General features: G+C 40.9%; 1 pseudogene; it reads right to left on the bottom strand.

Moving 5' to 3' along the window:
- Window positions 1-1,627: 1,627 nt before the first annotated feature.
- LOC121618334 lies at window positions 1,628-14,553 on the bottom strand (annotated as a pseudogene).
- Between the last annotated feature and the right edge of the window lie 2,297 nt (window positions 14,554-16,850).

Raw genomic sequence — 16,850 nt, 5'->3', positions numbered from 1 at the left:
TGTTTAGCACCTAAGCTCTGCCCAAATCATTTTCACATTTTCAGAAAACAAAACATTTATTAAACATTTTCCCATATATAACATTTTTTTTCCAGAGTTTAATTTAATATCTGCACGTTTGGTTGTTAAATTGTCATAAAACACCAAAAGATATCTTTTGTGTATCTTTTGCATAACAAAGTATAAAGTTGTTTTAAGCTGAAAAAGACGATAAAACTAGCAACTAACAGTTCACAGCGAACCTCAAAGCCTCACAACACCAGACAGAGGAGATGAGCTTCAGTTGTATCAAAAAACAGAAGAAATAAGGACATTAAAAAAAAAAAAAAAGTCAATACCATAATCATTGTTTGGGATTTACTAAACATATATTTTTACATTTGTGATTTTAATACACTGCATTATTTTGCCTTTTTACTAAACTTTGTCAAATCGCACAAATGCAGGAAGTAGCTTGACAGCAAAATGATGGATCACAAGAAAATGTAACATACTGAATCATGTCAACGTGCCACAAAAGAAAAAAAAACTTTATAAATAAGAATAATCAGATTATCAGGTTTTTGAAGGATTAGTTCCATATTTATGGGAAATGGCACTTATTCACTTGCTCGCCAAGAGTCACATAAGAAGACTGAAGATTGATACCACTCTAATGTCTGTGCTGTAAATATGAAGCTACAGCCAGGGGTCAGTTAGCTAAGCTTAGCATAGCGACGGGAAAACAGTCCGAGGATAACAAAGTCTGTCTGCCAACACCTTTAAAGCTCACTGATTTTTAGATTTTGTTTGTTCATTCAAAATCTGAAGCGTAAAACCAAAAGTTGCCACTGTACAAGGGGTTATTTCTTGCCTTTGAACAGTTGCCACAACCAGTGCAGACTTGAGGAGGTTATTGGTCCCAGCAAAGAAAGAGCTCGGCATGTAACTCCCCTGTAAAACGCAGAATTGTTGTCTTTGCACATCAGTCTTGGTCAGTTTTAATGGTGCTGGTAGGCCAGGCTAGCCATTTCCCTTTGTTTACAGTGTTGTGCTAAGCTAAGCTAACTGGCTGCAGCTTCATACTCAAGGGACAGGCGTAAGAGTGGTATCAATCTTCTTATCTAACTTTCCACCAGAAAGCAAATAAGCGAAACTATTCCTTTAAAGTTTTTTTAATTTGTCGTTGGTTGTGGAGTCTAGATCGTGAGCAAAGGAGAAGGAATCTGTCTGTATGCTGGCGATGTCAGGAATCTGTTTCCAGTTCACATCTTCACTTTTGAAAATGTGGTCAAAGAGTCACTGCATGGAGAACTGAAATGAAGCTGAAGTCCGTGTTTGTGCGTCTGTCTGTGCAGCAAGTCCTCCATCGACGGCACAACATGAAACCACATGGATCTGACGGAGTGACAAAACCAGCGACCACGACTGTCCTGTTCGTCATTTTGAAACTCTTCAGCTTAAGTGGCTGGGTCAAGAAGGCAGTGGTCACCTAAGTGTCATTGGTCCCCATGCATCTCATGAGCAGTTTCTATGTATGAAAAGCATCAAATGCAAAAGTTATTTTCCTGCTCTTCCAGGAATGAGTTGAGCTCCTGGAGTCTTATTGCGGAGGACTCTCGCAGAGGATCTCCTTCTGCATCGCGGGTTACGAGTAGATGGACCAGTAGATGATGTTAAAGAGGATGTACGCCCCGGGAAACACAACCCGTGAGTACTTGTCTATGGCGTGGGTGTCTATCCAAATGTTCACGTAGCCTCTGGACGGCTTCACCTGGCTTGCGATCTGCGGGTCATTCAGCGCCACCTGGGCCATCATTCGCTCCTGGCGGCCGCCGTTCTCCGGCATCCCATAATTCCCTGTGGTGTTGATATCCATAGACCCGTAGCCAGTGATCTGGGGGTCGATCATCATCTCATCGGGGTTGCCGATGCCGCATGTACACGGCAGCTAGGAGAGGTAAGAAGGAAACGCAAAGTCATTTTGACATTTTGAAACTTGCTTATTGTGAACACTACTTTCTGTAAAGTCCTAAAACAAACTAAAACGAGAATTGAAAATGCGTTTATTGCGTTATTTTTCTGCACACTCAGGGCATTTCAACAACTTTGGCATGAAACATTTATAGAAAGATGTTTATGCTGGAAATGTTCCCCGGGGTATGTGGGCAATTTGGCTCCATATGCTGCAGCATTTGGCAGATGAAGAATAGCAGTATAGTACACAAGCTGTAGTCCCAGAAATAATTTGCCATAGCCCCGAGAGCTTAAAGAGAGCCAATTTTGAAAATATGTATCTGTTTATTGGCAAGGCAGATAAATTATTAATTGATGTTTCTACCAGTTTAGAAATATTTTAGTGTGTAAAATATTTCATGTAAAATCAGGTCAGCCTGTTGAGGGAGAGTAACTGAAGTGTCCCCTTCCTTGCTTTTAATGAGAGAGTCTCTTATTTGCAGCTTAAACACGATGCAAAAACTAGAATTTTAGCCACTTTGACCATTTTTTATAACACATTATCAAAGTCTTTATTTTAAATTTCATTTTGGCTATTTTTAATGGCAGTTATTTATGTATAACATCAATATTGACATTTTTGGTCATGGTGGTAAAGTTGGAACTGTAAAGGATATGCTGTCCTCTGCACAGCAGAGAGGGTTAAAGACAGGGAAAAACTGCATCAAAGAAGACAGATGATGCACTGTTTCATTTCATCATTTATGAGAAACATCAGAGCAACATTTGCTTCTTTAATTTTACTCTGAAAACTGAAAAAAAAGAAAGAACGAGTCACACATTTATTATTTACTCCCTGCATGAAAAGAAATGTGATTTCATCACTCAATGAAAGCAAAGTTGTATTTACTGTTAAAACATCCAGAATCAAACTGACTCAGACTGAAGGTAAAAAGGATCCATCGTCTTTGGAACGTTTTGGCCACATCTTTAATGTTGCACTCTAGTGTTTAATTTTTAAGCACTTTATTGCTTTCGGTGCAGTAAAGCAGCTGGATGATTACACTGCTTTGGTGATGTTTGACTGTCCATGTGAATCATTCAAAGATCAACATGTAGAGAAGAATCACAACACTTACTCTTTCCCTCAGTTTCCTCTCTTTCCTCTCCTGTACGGTGGAGAGGTAGTTGACCGCCGCGTACTCTATCACCGACAGGAAGACAAAGACAAAACTGACCCAGAGGTAAATGTCCACTGCCTTGATGTAGGAGACCCGCGGCATGGAGGCGTTGACCCCGGTGATGATAGTGGACATGGTCAACACTGTGGTGATGCCTGGAGTAAAACACACAAACAGTTTAGTCACATTCTCCTATCTTCGGGGTTGGAAAGCTAAAACCAAACACTGCAGACCGTAGACAGGGCTGCACATGTATATTTTGTGCCGCTGGGATAAATTTTCATTCCTAATATTTGTGTATTTGTCTACTCAGCTCTGAAAAATAAGAAAAAAGCAAAAGAATTGAGGAAATATTATTTAAAGGGACAGTTCAGCTGAAAATCAAAAATACATTAATTTCCTCTTATCCAGTCTGGAGTTGTGGAGATGTTAACAGAGATAATAGAGATTCTCTCGAACATGATGGAACCAGGTGGCGCTCGGTTTGTGATGTTCAAAGCACCAAAAAAAAAAAAGACCAAAAAACTCCACATCAGTGCCTCTTTCTGAACACGGTTCACAGACCTTGTTGTGAGCAGGTCCCCGCAGGAACGTTAGGAGCTCATGTAGGAACTGTACCCTTCCTTCTGGCTGGCAGGTGTAATTTGGCAAAAAGTGAATAGTTCCTACATGAAACTGCTCACATCAAGGTGGATTATCTTGAGTAACCGAGTCATGATTTCTGGAAAGAGACATTGCTGTTGAGTTTTTCAAATGAATTGTTTGTTTTTTTTCTGGCACTTTGAACAACACAAGCCGAGTGCCATCTCGTTCCATTATATTCGATGGAGGGCAGAAATCTCTGGAGTCAGTGTCTCCAAACTCTGCAACTCACACCAAAACATGGTAAGGGGAAAGAGGAAAACATTTAATTCTGATTTTGGGGTGAACTGCCCCTTTAAAATAAGATAAATTATCTGCCAACAGAACAGGGACATTTCCCTTGCCAAGATTTTTAAAAGAAGCAAAAATATCTAGTCTCAAAGGAACCACAGTTAGTAGAGCAGCCAGACTAAAAAAGAGCACATTCTTCTGGATACGAAGAAATTCTGACTTCAACAAAGCAGCTTTGTACTGAGTCAGTGTTCATCTAACAGCTTTATCATGCTGAATATTCTAGTTGAGGTAACACAATCTGCCCACCATCACCTCTAAAGCTCACAAACACTTTATATGTTGTTTGTGTGGTCCGTTCAATAACCTGGAGTGTAAAAACAACAATTTACAGTTTTACGGGTTTTGTGCGAGGCTATTCCTTTGCCCGGGACCAGTGACTTCCTGGAATCTTAGCTGGCCACCTCACGACTAAAACATGCTCGTTAATGAGCTCCTTTGTACAGAGCTAGGCTAGTTGTTTCCCCCTTTTTGCAGTCATTATGCTAAGCTAAGCTAACTGGCTGCTACCTGCAGCTTCATACTCACAGATACTCACAATCATAACAGATGTGAGAGTGGTGTTGTTCTTCTCATCTAACTCCCGTCAAGAAAACAAATAAGCATATTTCCCCAAATTGTGTTTCACAAAGAGGTTGGGAACCACCGCATGAGGCCATCCACCTTTTTTTTAAGAATAATTCATTTCTCAAACAAAATCATCTATTTTTAGCGCTCGGGGCCTGAGAAGGAGACTCTGCCCTACCCAGTGGCACTCTGGCGGGTACGGCCCTGCGGTCGATCCAGAAGGACACCCAGGACAGCATGACCATCAGAGTGGCAGGGAAGTAGGTCTGCAGCAGGAAGAAGAAGATGTGGCGCCGCAGGGTGAAGTGGATGTACAAACGATTGTACCAGCCTGGGAAGAAGAAATGTCACCGTTACACACCCATTGTCGCATGCCGGCTGCCGATGCGCATGCGCTGCACGAACACTTGGAGCAGACGTTCCCAGCTATTGTGGCAGGAAGAGATAGGACACTAAATCCCTTTAATGCTTCAGGTTGCTCCTCTGAGCTAGAAGGTGACATGTGGTTATGAGAAGGCTGCACAGCTCCCACAGTGGCTTTCCAGCAGCATACAAGTGGTTGGCAGTAGTTTGATTCATTTCGTTCCGCAGTGGGGATTAAATATTCGTACAGTCTTCTTGGTGGGACACCAGTGTCATGTAAGGAAGGTTGAATCCTTTAGTTGGAAAAGGTGTATGAAGTAAAATGAGATGCACTGAAGTTGTAATTCATCTGTGATCTAGTTATTACAGGCATGATGCACACATTTGGCTCATTTGCATAATCTGTTCAGTTTAGTGCATGCTGTGTATTACAGGTATTTGCGTTGTGGATTACAGCACCTGTGCTGCTGTAGAAAGCCAGCTTGGTGGTGGTGTGAAATTTCTGGATGAGGAACTGGGACAGAGATATTCTGTCGTCTGTGTTCAGGGATTCGTTGCCTTTCTTCCAGTACAACATCAGGTCGTCATCTGTGTACGCATCTGGAGGGGAAAGGAGTCGAAGTGAGTTCATCTGTATGAATTCTGGATGTTAATGTGAACAAAATGTGTGACAAAGACGATTTAAAAAGACAAGGCTACGATCCTGAAGCCCTCCCCACAGGCAGTATTCCCCAGTGTCCATTACGCCCTCTGACTTTGCGAGTCTCAGAGCCTCACTAGTGGAGGAGCTGAGGGGGCGATGCCAGAGGAGAAGGTCTTAACACTAAGGCAGCATATTCTCTTTGAAGCATGAATGTGCTCAGAGACTTTCCCGGCATGATATAGCTGAGATTGCCTGACATATCTGGTGAGCGAGGAGTGTGCAAGAGGAATGGCGTGCAAAGTGGGAATGAAAAATGTGCTCAGTAAATGTTGATATTTCAGGTATACACACGTCAAATGTTTGGCACGCTAGGTATATAGAGTTGGATGGCTTTGTCATGGGCTAAATGTCGGTCAAGAGGAAAATCTGACCCGATGGTCGTGCTAAACAAAGCATTTGATGGATGGATGGATGAATCAACATGTAAGCAGCCGTCTTGCTCTAGTATTAGTCGATATTTTTTAAAATTTCCACTCACAGCTCTCGATCTCCAGCGAGCAGGTTTGGGTGTCCAGAGGGAAGCGGCTGAGGTCCATGTTGCACATGGCGGTGACTGTGACTCTGCGGAGGCAAACAGCAGAGACACAAAGAAAACCACACGCTGTGATTCACCTACTGCAAGTAGCAGCAAGGGTGGAGGATAAATTCATTTTCGTGTATAGGCTGCTTTCTTATTGACCAAAACCAAAACAAATAGAAGGAATGGAGACTGGCTGTGCGTTTTGTTTTGTTTTGTTTGTGTGTGTGTGTGTGTGTGTGCGTGTGCTGGGGTGCTGGTTTGCATTATTTCTTATGTCACTAATGTCTTTGAATGCTTAAATGTCTTTCTGAGTATTTTTAAAATGTTTTCCAGTCTCCTGTTGTATTTTCTTCCTGCAGCGTTTCCCTCTTCTCCGCCTTTCGCCCAGTTTCCCATCAAGCGGCCTGATTCCAGACTGTCTTTCTAAATATGAATATGTTTGGAAATGACTTGCCTGATTAAATAACAGTTGAAAGGACCCTGCAGTAAACTGACAAAAGTCTCAAGCATTGGGCATCGTCCTCCGACTAACAGTGTCACATTAGTCTGACACGCTCATTAGAATTATCAAATGATACAGACCTGTTTTTCCACCTGCTGTGAAAATCATCAAACTAAATTAGTAAAAAAACAGAATGCAACCATTTTAATTTTCCCGTCTTTTGTTGCTCCTGTCCCAACTTGTTTGAAACGTGTTGCTGCATCGAATCCAGAATGAGCAGATATTTACAATAACCCTAACTCTTTTGGAACAGGGGCTGCGGATAAACTGGCTGCAGACGTGTTCACCTGAGGCTGTAGAGGACGTTGCCGTCAGGGTAAACCCTCAGCATGACGTTGTCGGTCGTGGTGTCGTGGATGAAGGAGCGCTTGGAGTGGACGAAGAACATGTCGGGAACCCAGATCTTCTTCACCAGGCGACTGTCGAAGGTCATGCTCTGGTTGTTGGTGCTCGGGAACGACAGCCGCTCGTCCTTCCAGTAGTGACGCAGGTACAGCGTCATGGTGAAGTCCTACAGGAGGGAACGAGAGTGGAGGAAGTACTCAGATATGTTAAAAGTCGTGGTTATGCAGTAAAATGGCCTCTGTGACTGATATATTATTGTATATGACATTATTAGTTTGTTATTACTGATGCATCCACACATAAACAGCATTTTACTGTTGTAGCTGGTCAGGGTGGAGCTAGTCTATTTACTTTATACACAAACAGGTCCTTTAGTCCAGTGGTTGCCATCCTAGGGGTCAGGCCCCTCCCAAGGGTCACAAGATAAATCTGAGGAGTCATGAGATGATTAAAGAACAAATACAGTCCCCTTCTCTAATCCCTTTCTGTTCTTTTTATGAAATGTTGGACAATTCAAAACCATCTGAGACGTTTGGAGGGGAAATGTCTCTTTTTCTCTCCGGCGGAACGGCTAACTCACAGGCATCTGAAATGTGACAATGATGGTTTTTTTTCACAAGGCAAAAAGACAGATGAGGAGATGAGTAGGCAGCAGTGGCTTAATCTTAAAACAGTACAATGTATTTTCTAATCCTATCATATGCTTTTGATGTGAAATCTTACAAATCTTAATACCTCCTTGATGTCACATGAATGAAGTAAAAAGTACAATATTTCCCTCTGTACTGCAAGATTGCAGTACAGTACTTGAGTTCATGTACTTGTGCATGTTACTTTCCACCACTGGTGTTTTATGGTGTAACCTGCGATATATCCTTTTAAAAAATATACCAAAAAGCTATTTCATACTCACCATGTCCACCTCGGAGATGGTGTCCAGACTTTCAACCTGAACATCCACTCCGACAGGAATCGGAGGACCTGAAAGAAGAACAAAAGCTTGCTGATGGTGCTTCTCCGCCTGATTCTGGACGTGACATGGGCTAAAATGAGCATCACGGGGACTGCTTGAACCTTTTTGTTTCGGAAATCACGTTTGCAAAAAGAACAATGAATCACACAAATGCAGAGCAACTGCTTGCGCCACGACTGTGCTCTACTTTTGACCCCGAGTATTTCAGCCTTTCTGCTCTGCATCATCATCCTCCAATAGTACACAAATGCAATTAGGTCACAATAAGTTGATGCAGCCGTGGATGCGATCCAGCTCTGTTTTCCACTTGCAGCTGAGACGCATTTGGTGGTGGAAATCAGACGCAGCAAAAGGATTCTGTGAGGGTCACTTGCTGTGTTTTGAGCAGCAGATTGTTGCGTGATTAGAATTAAAAAAAAAAAAAAAAGCACGTTTCTCTCTCCAAAGTGAAATCCCTATTTTTTTGGGTTATATATAGTTCTCGTGTTTGTAATTATTTGCCTTAAAAGACAAATAAAAAGATAAAGACAACAAAAAACGGTTCTGAAAATATATTCCAATATTGTCTTCTGGTCATAACAAAAGCCTGTGTGCCTTTATCGCAGCATAATCCTGCAGTCCAAAAAGCTGACATCAAATCCCTCTAATATACTGTGATGCAAAAGACATGTACTAACACTTCTGTGATGTAAAGAACTGAGCTGCTGTCGGAAACTCCAGCACAGCTTGCATGGATGGTGTCATTAAGATCCCCGAGAGCTTAATGCTTATAGGACTGTTTGTCCCAAACCAGTGATCACTGCACACACATCTTATCCGACTACACTGGATGACTGAACATGCAGCCTCTGCAGCAATCGTGCACCCAGCATGTCTGGGCTGCATAAATAAAAACACTTTTAAACACTCAAATCCGAAGAAGAGTTTGTTTTCTGACCTCCAAACGCCGGCCTCATGGTGAAATCGTGGTCATCTATTCTCAGGAGCTGCTCAGATTTGGTCATCGGAGATTTGGTCATGTCTGGACTTCGTTTGTAAATTGGGCTGTAAAACAAAAAAAAAGGGGAAAACACGTGAGCCGGCGTCGCAGTGAATTGGCGAAATTACTTTGATAATGATTTAATGAAGGATTTATTAAACTCACCCTCCGGATTTGTGACCTCCACCCCCATCCATCCTGGTTTCTCTTCGTAACCTGATAGTCAACAGTAAGAGATAAATAAATAAATGAAAACATCTGTCACATATGGCAGCAGCTCTAAATATATGATATATTTTGTCTAGAGTGAAAGCTTTTTTTTTATTTTTATAGTATTTTTTAAGCCAAAAAGAAAGAAAGAAAGAAACACTTGCTGGTTCAGCACCTGAATGTTTAGAGGTGATGCTTTTCTATGTCAATTGTAAAGTAAATATCTTTGGGTTTGGGCCTGTTGGTTGGAAAAAAGAAGAAATTTAAATGTAACCTTGATTTCGGTGAAATCATATTAGGTATTGATCACTATTTTATGAGATTTAATGGACTAAAACAACTGACTCAAATAACTGTTTGCTGCAGCTTTTAAAATAAATGATTATTTGAAGGTATTTTCAAGCCTACATGGGTTTAGAGTAGGAGCAACGATTTAGCCTTTTTGTTTTGTTTTGATGCTTATCAACTCTCTCTAAGAAGACGTAGTATATTGTGTTACATCACATGCATTTTATCCATATATCAGACAAAGGGCAAAAGAGCATGTCCTCAACACATCCACCGCTACAGAGGAAGCCAGCTCCTCTCTGGTGTCACTTTTCACGAGGTCTGCCTCTGCACAGCCACTTGTGCTTTAAGCAGCCTTTTCAGGCCACGAGCAGAGGGAGAGAAAAAAAGAATACCAAAACCCCTGAAATGGATTATTAGAGTAGAGCATGCTGTGACAGCCAGTGCCAAATCCCTGTGACAACCACAGACATGCATGAAGGAACCACCACAGAGGAAGAGAGAAGGAAGAAGCAAAGACGGCGGCACAAAAACAGAAAAAAACACAACAAGAGTAACATGAAGCAGTAAGAAGAGTGTTTCTCTGGATGATAGCTGCAGTGCTCTGATGGCCAATAGGTGCTACTCCTCTACGTCCATCCAGCAGCTGGTTCCTAATCCTCTTGGCAGAAATGCCTCTCCAATCCCCCTCTCTGCCTGCCTACGCCACACAGCAGACCGCCGCCTGTCTGCACGCCGCTGTGCTCTGCGTGGCCCGGTGCTGTTTCCGCTCTGCAGCCATGGACCTGCATGCATGCGTCTCAGCAGGAGCTGCATCAGGGTTAATGGGTCAGATTCACGCAGAAGTCATTCTGGACACATTAATGTATGCTGCCTCACAAAGACAGAGGTTGGCCAAGTCACCAGAGAAAAACTGAATGAGGCGTTTGAAGTTTAAGCTGACTGGGTATCCTGTTCCAGAGGGATGGGATGTAATGTCTTCATTTGATGTGTTTTTAGACTTACAACAAAAATCACTCACATAGGCCTTTGGAAAGAGTTTAGGGTCTTACCATAAAGCATTCTCTCCACAGAATATTTACTAGTACCTACTTTGAAATGAAGATAAAAAAAAATGATTTACAATTTAATAAGTTTGAATATGTCAGTTAAATTTAGCTTCCATGCCAAATTGTTCATTCCACCAGTCAAAGAAAGCTGACATGGCAGTTACTGGTACTCTGCTAAGATAGGCTAGCTACTCTTTTAGCAGGATATTTTACATTTTTCTCCTCCATAACTGGCTTCTGCTACTGACTTCGAGTTAACGAACTAATTTACAGAGATCCAGTTAATTAAAATGTATATTTTAACCACAGTGAACAGTTAGGGGTTAGAAAGTAAGTCACTGTAGCTTTAGTCAAGGCTAGCAAACGGCTATCTCACCAGCTAGCTTGGCTTAGCTCTCTTTCTTTAGCTGTGTAGCTTGGTTTGGTTTTTAGCTGCACATTTAACATTCAGTTTACACTGAAAGTATACATTTCTTTTGAAAAAATATGCTAAAAAATCATTATTCTGATTCTGTCAGACTCTAATTTCCGACTACACATCTAGCTAGCTAGCTACCTTATTTTGGCTTGTACAGCAGAATGCATCCATGATACTGTGGGGTGATGGTGAGGTGAAAATTAGATTTAATATTATGTGATAGGTGGAAGCTTGTAAAAAAGCAGACGATCTGCAACTATTTTGATGATCAAATAATCTTTTTAGTCATTTAAATCCAAACATTAGCTGATTCCATCTTCCCAAATGAGATGATTTAATGCTTCTCTCTGTCGTACATGATAGTAAACTGAACATCGACATATGAAGACATCGGTTTGGACTGTGGGAAATTATAATTGGCGTTTTTCACTGTTTTCTGATATTTTGTTGACAAATTGATAGATCAGTTAATCAAGAAAATAACCAGCCGATAATCTGATAATGAAAATAACAGCTTGATTTGGCTCTCTTGCTTTAGCTGTGTAGCTGACCATTTGGTTTGTTTTTCTGTTACTGAACATTTATGTGTTTTTATTGAAATCATACATTTCTCTATTCAAACAAAAAAAAGTTAAATAAAAATCAACAAATGAGATTGTGGTCGTAGCGAACTAATTACTGCATTTTGGATTTATGCAGCAGTATGCAGCCATGGTACTGCGAGGTGCTTTAAATGCAGATGAGTTACTTTCACTGTTTGTGTGCTTTAGATGTTTATGTGTGTGGAAAAAAAAAGCAAAAGAGGGAATTTGGGAAAGAAAACAAGCAGAACTGAGCAGAAAAGCAAACTGAATCACGCCGCGACTACTGGAAATTATCCCTCAGTCCTCACATAGGTTTTCTCCTCAGATGTTTTCTTGTGTGGGACGCTGTCCTACACAAATCCCCCTCCCGGCTCTTCCTCCTCAAGGCAGCGTTTGCAAAAAACATCTAAGTAACATAGTGAAAAACTCCCACAACCCACGCCAGCAGCATCTAGCCGCTTCTGCAATTTCACACTCAGGAGAGGAGGAGTGGAGTGATGAGAAACAGGGGGAAGAAGAGTTTGACTCCTGCATGAGTATATTTAGATTTCCCCCCCTCCTAAAAGAGGGAGGAGAGATTTACATTCGATTTGTATTCTCAGACTGTGTGTGTCAGCAGAGACAAGACTGATGTGAGATGACTTTTAACTAGTTGGGGGTGGGGGGGGGGACAAAACAGTGAAGCACAGATTTGATAACAAGGCGACACTGGTGTTTAGAGATTACAGCGCAGCTTTGAGCCACCAGTGCTGTCTGTCTTTTGAAGATTTTCCACAGATGATTCTCCTCTTACATACTTAATGATCATCCTAATCACCTTAAGGCTGAGATGATCACTTCAAATGACTGTAATTTCATGAAGGATTGTTTCGATCTAAAAAGACAGCTTCAACCTCGAACTGTTGGACAAAGCGCCCCTTCAGTTAAATCACTCCTGCATTGTCATGCACTCTGAGAGTTTGTCTCATATATGAACCAGCAGACGCGTGATTGGCATTCGACGTCCCCTATGATCTATAAATAACAACGGTTATAGCGTGAAAAGTGATAGTGTATCTAAAGGCAGAGGGATTATGATTTGACAGGGTTTGTTGAATATATTAAGTGGATGCAAATCACTCACCGCTGATAGCATTGTGAGGCGCATGGCGCTGTACTCCGCCTGCTTGGGAAAATCTTATCATCTTCACCAGAGATTAATGCAAGAGCGGTTTGTGACTTGAGGGCTTCGGGCTAACAGTTGAACCCTGTGATGATTATTTCTACAAGAGAATAGCTGTATTTGTAGATATACTGTAAATAGTCCAATCTGAGCTGGTCATTTAGGACAAATAAAATAAAAAGATTAAAGCAAATGTTTAATTTGGTCTTTTCTGAGTGAAGTCTTGAATGGAGCATTGTTTCTCCGCTCATAGGGCTCACGTGGTCAGAGCCCTCTGACGGTGTTGAACTTGTACTAGATCTGAAGAGATTAGTCGATTAATCACTTAGTCGAATTGACACAATTGATCAGAAACTTAAAAGCAAATTAATGTTTTAAGTAATATTTCAGCAAAACATTTGCTTGCTCCATCGTCTCAACTATCAGGATTTGCTGCTTTTCTTTGCCTTTTGTGATGGTAAATTGAGTATCTTTGGGTTTTGGACTGTTGGTTGGATAAAGCACTTTATCAACCAATCAATAAACCGATTGATTAATAATGAAAATAATAATAACACGCATTTGTTTTATGTTTCAATACGAGCTCCAAATGCCACTGAATCACTGAACTAACACATTTGCATTTCTGATTATGCATCTATCTTATTAGGGCTGAAACAATTAGTTGCAAAAATTGGGGGAAAAAAATCCTGGATCCATCTTAAATGTAAATATTTGCTGGTTTTCTTTGTCTTATGTGGCATTAAACTGAAATCTTTGGGTTTTGGACTGTTGGTCAGACTAAATAAGGCATTTTAAGCTGTTATCATTGGCTCTGGGAACATATGATTTTCAATTTTTTTGCTATTTGCACTTGCTCACAGGTATTGAATGTAACACCCTTCAGTTATTCCTTCTGACAAATTTGCCGCATGTGTTAACATTCAGCTTCTCATTATCAATAATTGTCATCATTCATTTACTTGAACCCACACGTCCTCCTCTTTATGCTTTATGAAGTGCTCCAAGTAAACTGAATTGTTACAAATAATCCGCATTTCTAACATAAGTCAACCCCCCCATGATGCTAAGTTCTTTCACTTCTTCAAACTGAATTTAAAGTTTTGTAGGATAAATGTCACAATTCTTGAAATCTAAAACATCTAATATTCTACCAAAAAAACAAATACAGTCCTTCCTATTTAAATCACACCTCATATCACAGTTAATTCAAGCAATAAAATGTAGAATTGAGGACGCTTTAACGATTCCCTGATCTAGTTCAGTCCTGACTAAAACATTTAATCCAATGGACGCATTAACAAGGCAGCAATTAGCCTAAATAATCACCTGAAAATGACATTGACTACAACTGCTGCCAGTGGGGAAAACAGTCATTAACTGGCCTGCAGCAGTTGTGGGGCAACAGAACACAGCATTCACCAGTAGTACATAAATAGATGTAGGGATTTAGGTCTCCCTCTCTCTCCGCTCTCCAATCTGCTGTCTGAATAAGTCTGTTTTCAGAGGGGGAGGGAGCAGCGCAGGTGACACAGGAAACACTGGACAACATCGTGTAAACCTAAAAAACCCATCTATAAAAACACAATGAAGCCCTGATGGGGAAAAGCTTTAACAATTATGATGCAGATATTGCAATTAAAAGCTTAACTAAGTCACACATCCTGTTGACACAATGAAAAACATATCATTTTTGGTACACTGGTGACTCCTTTGTGACATTACCTGCTCTGTTTGTAGGTCTCCAGCTTGTGACCCCTCGACTGGACAATCTTCCCAGCTGCACCCGCGAGCCAAACACAGAAGAGCACAAGAACAGCATCCACCTGCATGGTTCACATTCCCCAGAGGACGCACCTCTCCTGTCAGTCAGAATCTACTCCCCTCCAGGCTTTGGAGCACTCTGCCTTCCTGAGACATGCCTTTCTCCAGCACCGGAGCCGTGAAGAGGGGGGAAAAACGGCAGCGGCGGCAGCTACACTGGGCTATTCTACGGCCTGAGTAGAAAACATCCTACGGTGCTTAATCTCCACAGTGGGAAAAGCAATTTTGACTAAACCCATAAATCCTTGAGCGTCAGATGGTACAGATTTGATCCCTCCAGCGGCGGATGTGCCTGCCTCTCCGTGCTCTGCTCAGATATCCTGCACTCTGATGTGCTCTACTCCACTTTGCACCGCCCAGAAACACCAATTCTCACAATGATGCAGCGTGCTCATTTGTAAGGTCAACGCTTTAGAGCTACAGACTCGCAGAGGCTGAGGGGAAGCTGTGTGTGTGTGTCTGATGCAAAAGGCTCCTCAGCTCCTTCTAATGCTGCACTCTCATATCTGGCATATTAAAATACATTTTCACGCTCAAATCTGCATTTCTGCTTGTTGGTGTTTGCAGGATTTCAGGTTTGCTTAATGCAAACCTGGACACTGAATGTAGGTTTTCATGATTATGAGAGGGTTTTTTCCTGCTGCCTGCAGTGGTGTTTTTCTCTGTTTTGTCTCTGAGGACTCAGATTTGGGAATATTTTTAGATGCTCCAAAAAATGATACACAGGTTGATGCATTGGCAAATCCAGTAGAAATAAGGCCAGCAGAGTTTTTAAACAAGAGACCTGCAGATCTACAGCATTTAGAGGATACAGTGTAATATGGAATATTAAGCCAATAAAGCAACTGACTTCATAATATTTTCAGCATTTTTCAACAATGATTTCGTCCTCTGTGAAAAACACTAAATGCATTTGGTTCCAATCGACAAAACCAGTCTTCAGAAAATACCTTCAGAAAACTCAGAGGATAAATAATGGCTGTATTTGTTTTTTAATTTAGCAAGGCACTAGAGGCTGCAACACTATTTGTCTGTCAAGGCATGCCACCCGTGTGAATAAGCCAATCAAAAACCGTCTTGGCGCTGACGTCACCGTCATCCAGGCCATGTGTCAGCCTTTTTTTTTGGCAGGCTGAACAGTTGGATTATAAGATCATGAATTTGGGTTAGCTCCATGGACGTCAATCTGAAAATTGGTGTAAGTAATGTTAGGTATTGTTTGTCTTTCAGATTTGTGGATCCTTCTTTACAGTCATCCAGCTGATCGGGCAAATATAGCAGCTACCAAATGCACAAACAGCAAGCAATCAGGCGAATGCCATCTTTCTTATTATAATATTAATGATTTATCTCTTCTTATTTTAGTTATTAAACACAATTACAGTGAGTTTACTATGGAGGTGTTCAGATATAATTCAAGAATCACATTAGTGCCAATGCAAGAAAATATGAGATTTTATTAGAATTAAAACAAAAAAAGAAATAATACTAAATAAATACTAAATTTCTGTCTGTTAGACAGGTGTAGTCTTTCGTACTTGTGACAACAGCTTTTATGTGACATCACAGCTTTACTGGGTGTTGAAAAAGAAAGCACGGTGTCATCAACAGTAGTTTGCAGGGAAACCCAGATTATTAGACTGGTTGCAGATACTCTTTGGCCGATCGATGTTTCAGAGGAAAAATGTCTTAGAAGGACATATTAGCTGATATACATTTACCAATGTAAACATGCAGCAAGCTGAAATGTTTGCCCACCTTGACTTCTGTGGAAAATAATATTTACTTATTAATTAGAATTTGCATTATTTAATGGTATAAGTCACATTTTCTGCAGAAGATGTCGTGTGCAGGTGTTTCAGTTTATCTTATGTGTTGGTTTTCAAGTTCGAGCAACTGTGCATAGAAAAAGGAGAGAGGGGATCTGTATGGATCTTTACAGTCATTAACATTAACACACAATATACACAAATAATTTGATTTGAATCCGTGAAATTTGGTTTTACAGCTGTGACTGAGATGCACACCGAGCAGGACTTTTTCCCTGGCGGCCACTCGCTGTTTCTGCTGGTGCTGCAATACTACTACTACTAACACCACACCACCACAAGTATATCTGTGATAAGCAAAATAACAATAACATCATCCATGACAATACATCTAATAATCATGAGATACTACATCATGATTTTGACTTCCTACTCTGTCATTTTTTCCCCTATCAATTCATTTTTTTATTTACCTGGCATGAATGGGCTCCCAACTATTGCCTTTCAGTATTTTAAAAATTACTTCAAAACAAAAGTTTTCCGTT

This window comes from Chelmon rostratus, chromosome 15 (assembly GCF_017976325.1).
Source record: "Chelmon rostratus isolate fCheRos1 chromosome 15, fCheRos1.pri, whole genome shotgun sequence".
Lineage (NCBI taxonomy): Eukaryota > Metazoa > Chordata > Actinopteri > Chaetodontiformes > Chaetodontidae > Chelmon > Chelmon rostratus.
The sequence above is the reverse complement of the archived record's forward strand: the minus strand, read 5'-3'. Positions and strand labels throughout refer to the sequence as shown.